Source organism: Anomalospiza imberbis, unplaced genomic scaffold (genome assembly GCF_031753505.1).
Source record: "Anomalospiza imberbis isolate Cuckoo-Finch-1a 21T00152 unplaced genomic scaffold, ASM3175350v1 scaffold_92, whole genome shotgun sequence".
In the NCBI taxonomy this organism is placed as follows: Eukaryota; Metazoa; Chordata; class Aves; order Passeriformes; family Viduidae; genus Anomalospiza; species Anomalospiza imberbis.
In genome coordinates, this window is record NW_027100540.1 from 369,687 (window position 1) to 376,151 (window position 6,465).

Sequence of the window (6,465 nt, forward strand, 5' to 3'; positions counted from 1 at the left end):
CAATTGCCAAAACCAGGCAGCTGCTCCTTCCCAAGCACAGGCAGCTGCCTATGTTCTTGCTTGTCGACAAACTCACCGCTGCCCTTCTTTTCAGCAGCTGCCACCGTCTTCGGTGCATCTCGGAGCCTCTGGCGACGAGCAAGACTTGCCAAGGTGGGACGCATCAGGACCAAGTCAAAACCCAGGCAAGTTGTCCTGGAACGCTTTCCATTCGCTTGCCGAGAGTGAATTCAACAGGCAGGAGAGCGGCAGCCACCGTCCTCCAGCAGTCGGAAGGCTTCGCACACAAGCCCGCTTCTTTGCGGCTTCGTTCTTCGCCTCTTCCAAGCAACCGCGATCTCTGCTTCTCGGAGGCGAAGAAGCGGCTAATTCGCGCACAGCTCAGTAGAGCGGCAGCAAAGCGCTCCGGAGCGCCGCTTCAAGCCGAAAGACGCCGGGAAGCGGCACTTTCCTCCGGATAGCTCCGGAGCCGCGCTTCTGCTTCTCTAGTCATCTCTAGCTTAGCGAAAAGCTTTCCCACTCCATTTGGCAAGGGGGGAGCGTACCTGCACTGCACACTAACCGCGGTTTGCAAAGAAAGAGGATTTGCTGCACATTCCAAGGACACGGCTCTTTCCGAGGCAATCTGCAACCTGCTGTCAGATGGAAGTGCTCTCTGCCCTCTCCTGCCCAGCTCTAGGTACTAGCGGGCACTTTCCAGCCTGGCCGAGGCAAACAACCTCCAGAGATGTCACAGAGCATAAGTGGAGCACAGATGCTAAGAAATAGCAAAGCTGAAGAGCCTGGCTCAGCTTCACTAGTGTGCAATTGACTGACTGCGAAAAACAAAGCAGCAGAGCACCGGGCTTCTGGGCGCTGTGAAGGCAATTGCCAAAACCAGGCAGCTGCTCCTTCCCAAGCACAGGCAGCTGCCCATGTTCTTGCTTGTCGACAAACTCACCGCCGCCCTTCTTTTCAGCAGCTGCCAACCGTCTTCGGTGCATCTCGGAGCCTCTGGCGACGAGCAAGACTTGCCAAGGTGGGACACATCAGGACCAAGTCAAAACCCAGGCAAGTTGTCCTGGAACGCTTTCCATTCGCTTGCCGAGAGTGAATTCAAGAGGCAGGAGAGCGGCAGCCAAACCGTCCTCTGGCAGTCGAAGGCTTCGCACACAAGCCCGCTTCTTTGCGGCTTCGTTCTTCGCCTCTTCTAAGCAACCGCGATCTCTGCTTCTCGGAGGCGAAGAAGCAGCTAATTCGCGCACAGCTCAGTAAAGCGGCAGCAAAGCGCTCCGGAGCGCCGCTTCAAGCCGAAGACGCCGGGAAGCGGCACTTTCCTCCGGATAGCTCCGGAGCCGCGCTTCTGCTTCTCTAGTCATCGCTATCTTAGCGAAAATCTTTCCCACTCCAGTTGGCAAGGGGAGAGCGTACCTGCACTGCACACTAACCGCGGTTTGCAAAGAAAGAGGATTTGCTGCACATTCCAAGGACACGGCTCTTTCCGAGGCAATCTGCAACCTGCTGTCAGATGGAAGTGCTCTCTGCCCTCTCCTGCCCAGCTCTAGGTACTAGCGGGCACTTTCCAGCCTGGGCGAGGCAAACAACCTCCAGAGATGTCACAGAGCATAAGTGGAGCACAGATGCTCAAAAGCAGCAAAGCTGAAGAGCCTGGCTCAGCTTCACTAGTGTGCAATTGACTGACTGTGAAAAACAAAGCAGCAGAGCACCGGGCTTCTGGGCGCTGTGAAGGCAATTGCCAAAACCAGGCAGCTGCTCCTTCCCAAGCACAGGCAGCTGCCTATGTTCTTGCTTGTCGACAAACTCACCGCTGCCCTTCTTTTCAGCAGCTGCCACCGTCTTCGGTGCATCTCGGAGCCTCTGGCGACGAGCAAGACTTGCCAAGGTGGGACGCATCAGGACCAAGTCAAAAACCCAGGCAAGTTGTCCTGGAACGCTTTCCATTCGCTTGCCGAGAGTGAATTCAACAGGCAGGAGAGCGGCAGCCACCGTCCTCTGGCAGTCGGAAGGCTTCGCACACAAGCCCGCTTCTTTGCGGCTTCGTTCTTCGCCTCTTCCAAGCAACCGCGATCTCTGCTTCTCGGAGGCGAAGAAGCGGCTAATTCGCGCACAGCTCAGTAGAGCGGCAGCAAAGCGCTCCGGAGCGCCGCTTCAAGCCGAAAGACGCCGGGAAGCGGCACTTTCCTCCGGATAGCTCCGGAGCCGCGCTTCTGCTTCTCTAGTCATCGCTATCTTAGCGAAAATCTTTCCCACTCCAGTTGGCAAGGGAGAGCGTACCTGCACTGCACACTAACCGCGGTTTGCAAAGAAAGAGGATTTGCTGCACATTCCAAGGACACGGCTCTTTCCGAGGCAATCTGCAACCTGCTGTCAGATGAAGTGCTCTCTGCCCTCTCCTGCCCAGCTCTAGGTACTAGCGGGCACTTTCCAGCCTGGCCGAGGCAAACAACCTCCAGAGATGTCACAGAGCCTAAGTGGAGCACAGATGCTCAAAAGCAGCAAAGCTGAAGAGCCTGGCTCAGCTTCACTAGTGTGCAATTGACTGACTGCGAAAAACAAAGCAGCAGAGCACCGGGCTTCTGGGCGCTGTGAAGGCAATTGCCAAAACCAGGCAGCTGCTCCTTCCCAAGCACAGGCAGCTGCCTATGTTCTTGCTTGTCGACAACTCACCGCTGCCCTTCTTTTCAGCAGCTGCCACCGTCTTCGGTGCATCTCGGAGCCTCTGGCGACGAGCAAGACTTGCCAAGGTGGGACGCATCAGGACCAAGTCAAAACCCAGGCAAGTTGTCCTGGAACGCTTTCCATTCGCTTGCCGAGAGTGAATTCAACAGGCAGGAGAGCGGCAGCCACGTCCTCCAGCAGTCTGAAGGCTTCGCACACAAGCCCGCTTCATTGCGGCTTCGTTCTTCGCCTCTTCCAAGCAACCGCGATCTCTGCTTCTCGGAGGCGAAGAAGCGGCTAATTCGCGCACAGCTCAGTAAAGCGGCAGCAAAGCGCTCCGGAGCGCCGCTTCAAGCCGAAAGACGCCGGGAAACGGCACTTTCTTCCGGATAGCTCCGGAGCCGCGCTTCTGCTTCTCTAGTCATCTCTAGCTTAGCGAAAAGCTTTCCCACTCCATTTGGCAAGGGGGGAGCGTACCTGCACTGCACACTAACCGCGGTTTGCAAAGAAAGAGGATTTGCTGCACATTCCAAGGACACGGCTCTTTCCGAGGCAATCTGCAACCTGCTGTCAGATGGAAGTGCTCTCTGCCCTCTCCTGCCCAGCTCTAGGTACTAGCGGGCACTTTCCAGCCTGGCCGAGGCAAACAACCTCCAGAGATGTCACAGAGCATAAGTGGAGCACAGATGCTAAGAAATAGCAAAGCTGAAGAGCCTGGCTCAGCTTCACTAGTGTGCAATTGACTGACTGCGAAAAACAAAGCAGCAGAGCACCGGGCTTCTGGGCGCTGTGAAGGCAATTGCCAAAACCAGGCAGCTGCTCCTTCCCAAGCACAGGCAGCTGCCCATGTTCTTGCTTGTCGACAAACTCACCGCCGCCCTTCTTTTCAGCAGCTGCCACCGTCTTCGGTGCATCTCGGAGCCTCTGGCGACGAGCAAGACTTGCCAAGGTGGGACACATCAGGACCAAGTCAAAACCCAGGCAAGTTGTCCTGGAACGCTTTCCATTTCGCTTGCCGAGAGTGAATTCAAGAGGCAGGAGAGCGGCAGCCACCGTCCTCTGGCAGTCGGAAGGCTTCGCACACAAGCCCGCTTCTTTGCGGCTTCGTTCTTCGCCTCTTCTAAGCAACCGCGATCTCTGCTTCTCGGAGGCGAAGAAGCAGCTAATTCGCGCACAAGCTCAGTAAAGCGGCAGCAAAGCGCTCCGGAGCGCCGCTTCAAGCCGAAAGACGCCGGGAAGCGGCACTTTCCTCCGGATAGCTCCGGAGCCGCGCTTCTGCTTCTCTAGTCATCGCTATGTTAGCGAAAATCTTTCCCACTCCAGTTGGCAAGGGGAGAGCGTACCTGCACTGCACACTAACCGCGGTTTGCAAAGAAAGAGGATTTGCTGCACATTCCAAGGACACGGCTCTTTCCGAGGCAATCTGCAACCTGCTGTCAGATGGAAGTGCTCTCTGCCCTCTCCTGCCCAGCTCTAGGTACTAGCGGGCACTTTCCAGCCTGGGCGAGGCAAACAACCTCCAGAGATGTCACAGAGCCTAAGTGGAGCACAGATGCTCAAAAGCAGCAAAGCTGAAGAGCCTGGCTCAGCTTCACTAGTGTGCAATTGACTGACTGCGAAAAACAAAGCAGCAGAGCACCGGGCTTCTGGGCGCTGTGAAGGCAATTGCCAAAACCAGGCAGCTGCTCCTTCCCAAGCACAGGCAGCTGCCTATGTTCTTGCTTGTCGACAAACTCACCGCTGCCCTTCTTTCAGCAGCTGCCACCGTCTTCGGTGCATCTCGGAGCCTCTGGCAACAAGCAAGACTTGCCAAGGTGGGACGCATCAGGACCAAGTCAAAACCCAGGCAAGTTGTCCTGGAACGCTTTCCATTCGCTTGCCGAGAGTGAATTCAACAGGCAGGAGAGCGGCAGCCACCGTCCTCTGGCAGTCGGAAGGCTTCGCACACAAGCCCGCTTCTTTGCGGCTTCGTTCTTCGCCTCTTCCAAGCAACCGTGATCTCTGCTTCTCGGAGGCGAAGAAGCGGCTAATTCGCGCACAGCTCAGTAAAGCGGCAGCAAAGCGCTCCGGAGCGCCGCTTCAAGCCGAAAGACGCCGGGAAACGGCACTTTCTTCCGGATAGCTCCGGAGCCGCGCTTCTGCTTCTCTAGTCATCTCTAGCTTAGCGAAAAGCTTTCCCACTCCATTTGGCAAGGGGGGAGCGTACCTGCACTGCACACTAACCGCGGTTTGCAAAGAAAGAGGATTTGCTGCACATTCCAAGGACACGGCTCTTTCCGAGGCAATCTGCAACCTGCTGTCAGATGGAAGTGCTCTCTGCCCTCTCCTGCCCAGCTCTAGGTACTAGCGGGCACTTTCCAGCCTGGGCGAGGCAAACAACCTCCAGAGATGTCACAGAGCCTAAGTGGAGCACAGATGCTAAGAAATAGCAAAGCTGAAGAGCCTGGCTCAGCTTCACTAGTGTGCAATTGACTGACTGCGAAAAACAAAGCAGCAGAGCACCGGCTTCTGGGCGCTGTGAAGGCAATTGCCAAAACCAGGCAGCTGCTCCTTCCCAAGCACAGGCAGCTGCCCATGTTCTTGCTTGTCGACAAACTCACCGCTGCCCTTCTTTTCAGCAGCTGCCACCGTCTTCGGTGCATCTCGGAGCCTCTGGCGACGAGCAAGACTTGCCAAGGTGGGACACATCAGGACCAAGTCAAAACCCAGGCAAGTTGTCCTAGAACGCTTTCCATTCGCTTGCCGAGAGTGAATTCAAGAGGCAGGAGAGCGGCAGCCACCGTCCTCTGGCAGTCGGAAGGCTTCGCACACAAGCCCGCTTCTTTGCGGCTTCGTTCTTCGCCTCTTCTAAGCAACCGCGATCTCTGCTTCTCGGAGGCGAAGAAGCGGCTAATTCGCGCACAGCTCAGTAAAGCGGCAGCAAAGCGCTCCGGAGCGCCGCTTCAAGCCGAAAGACGCCGGGAAGCGGCACTTTCCTCCGGATAGCTCCGGAGCCGCGCTTCTGCTTCTCTAGTCATCGCTATCTTAGCGAAAATCTTTCCCACTCCAGTTGGCAAGGGGAGAGCGTACCTGCACTGCACACGAACCGCGGTTTGCAAAGAAAGAGGATTTGCTGCACATTCCAAGGACACGGCTCTTTCGAGGCAATCTGCAACCTGCTGTCAGATGGAAGTGCTCTCTGCCCTCTCCTGCCCAGCTCTAGGTACTAGCGGGCACTTTCCAGCCTGGCCGAGGCAAACAACCTCCAGAGATGTCACAGAGCCTAAGTGGAGCACAGATGCTCAAAAGCAGCAAAGCTGAAGAGCCTGGCTCAGCTTCACTAGTGTGCAATTGACTGACTGCGAAAAACAAAGCAGCAAGAGCACCGGGCTTCTGGGCGCTGTGAAGGCAATTGCCAAAACCAGGCAGCTGCTCCTTCCCAAGCACAGGCAGCTGCCTATGTTCTTGCTTGTCGACAAACTCACCGCTGCCCTTCTTTTCAGCAGCTGCCACCGTCTTCGGTGCATCTCGGAGCCTCTGGCGGCGAGCAAGACTTGCCAAGGTGGGACGCATCAGGACCAAGTCAAAACCCAGGCAAGTTGTCCTGGAACGCTTTCCATTCGCTTGCCGAGAGTGAATTCAACAGGCAGGAGAGCGGCAGCCACCGTCCTCCAGCAGTCGGAAGGCTTCGCACACAAGCCCGCTTCTTTGCGGCTTCGTTCTTCGCCTCTTCCAAGCAACCGCCATCTCTGCTTCTCGGAGGCGAAGAAGCGGCTAATTCGCGCACAGCTCAGTAAAGCGGCAGCAAAGCGCTCCGGAGCGCCGCTT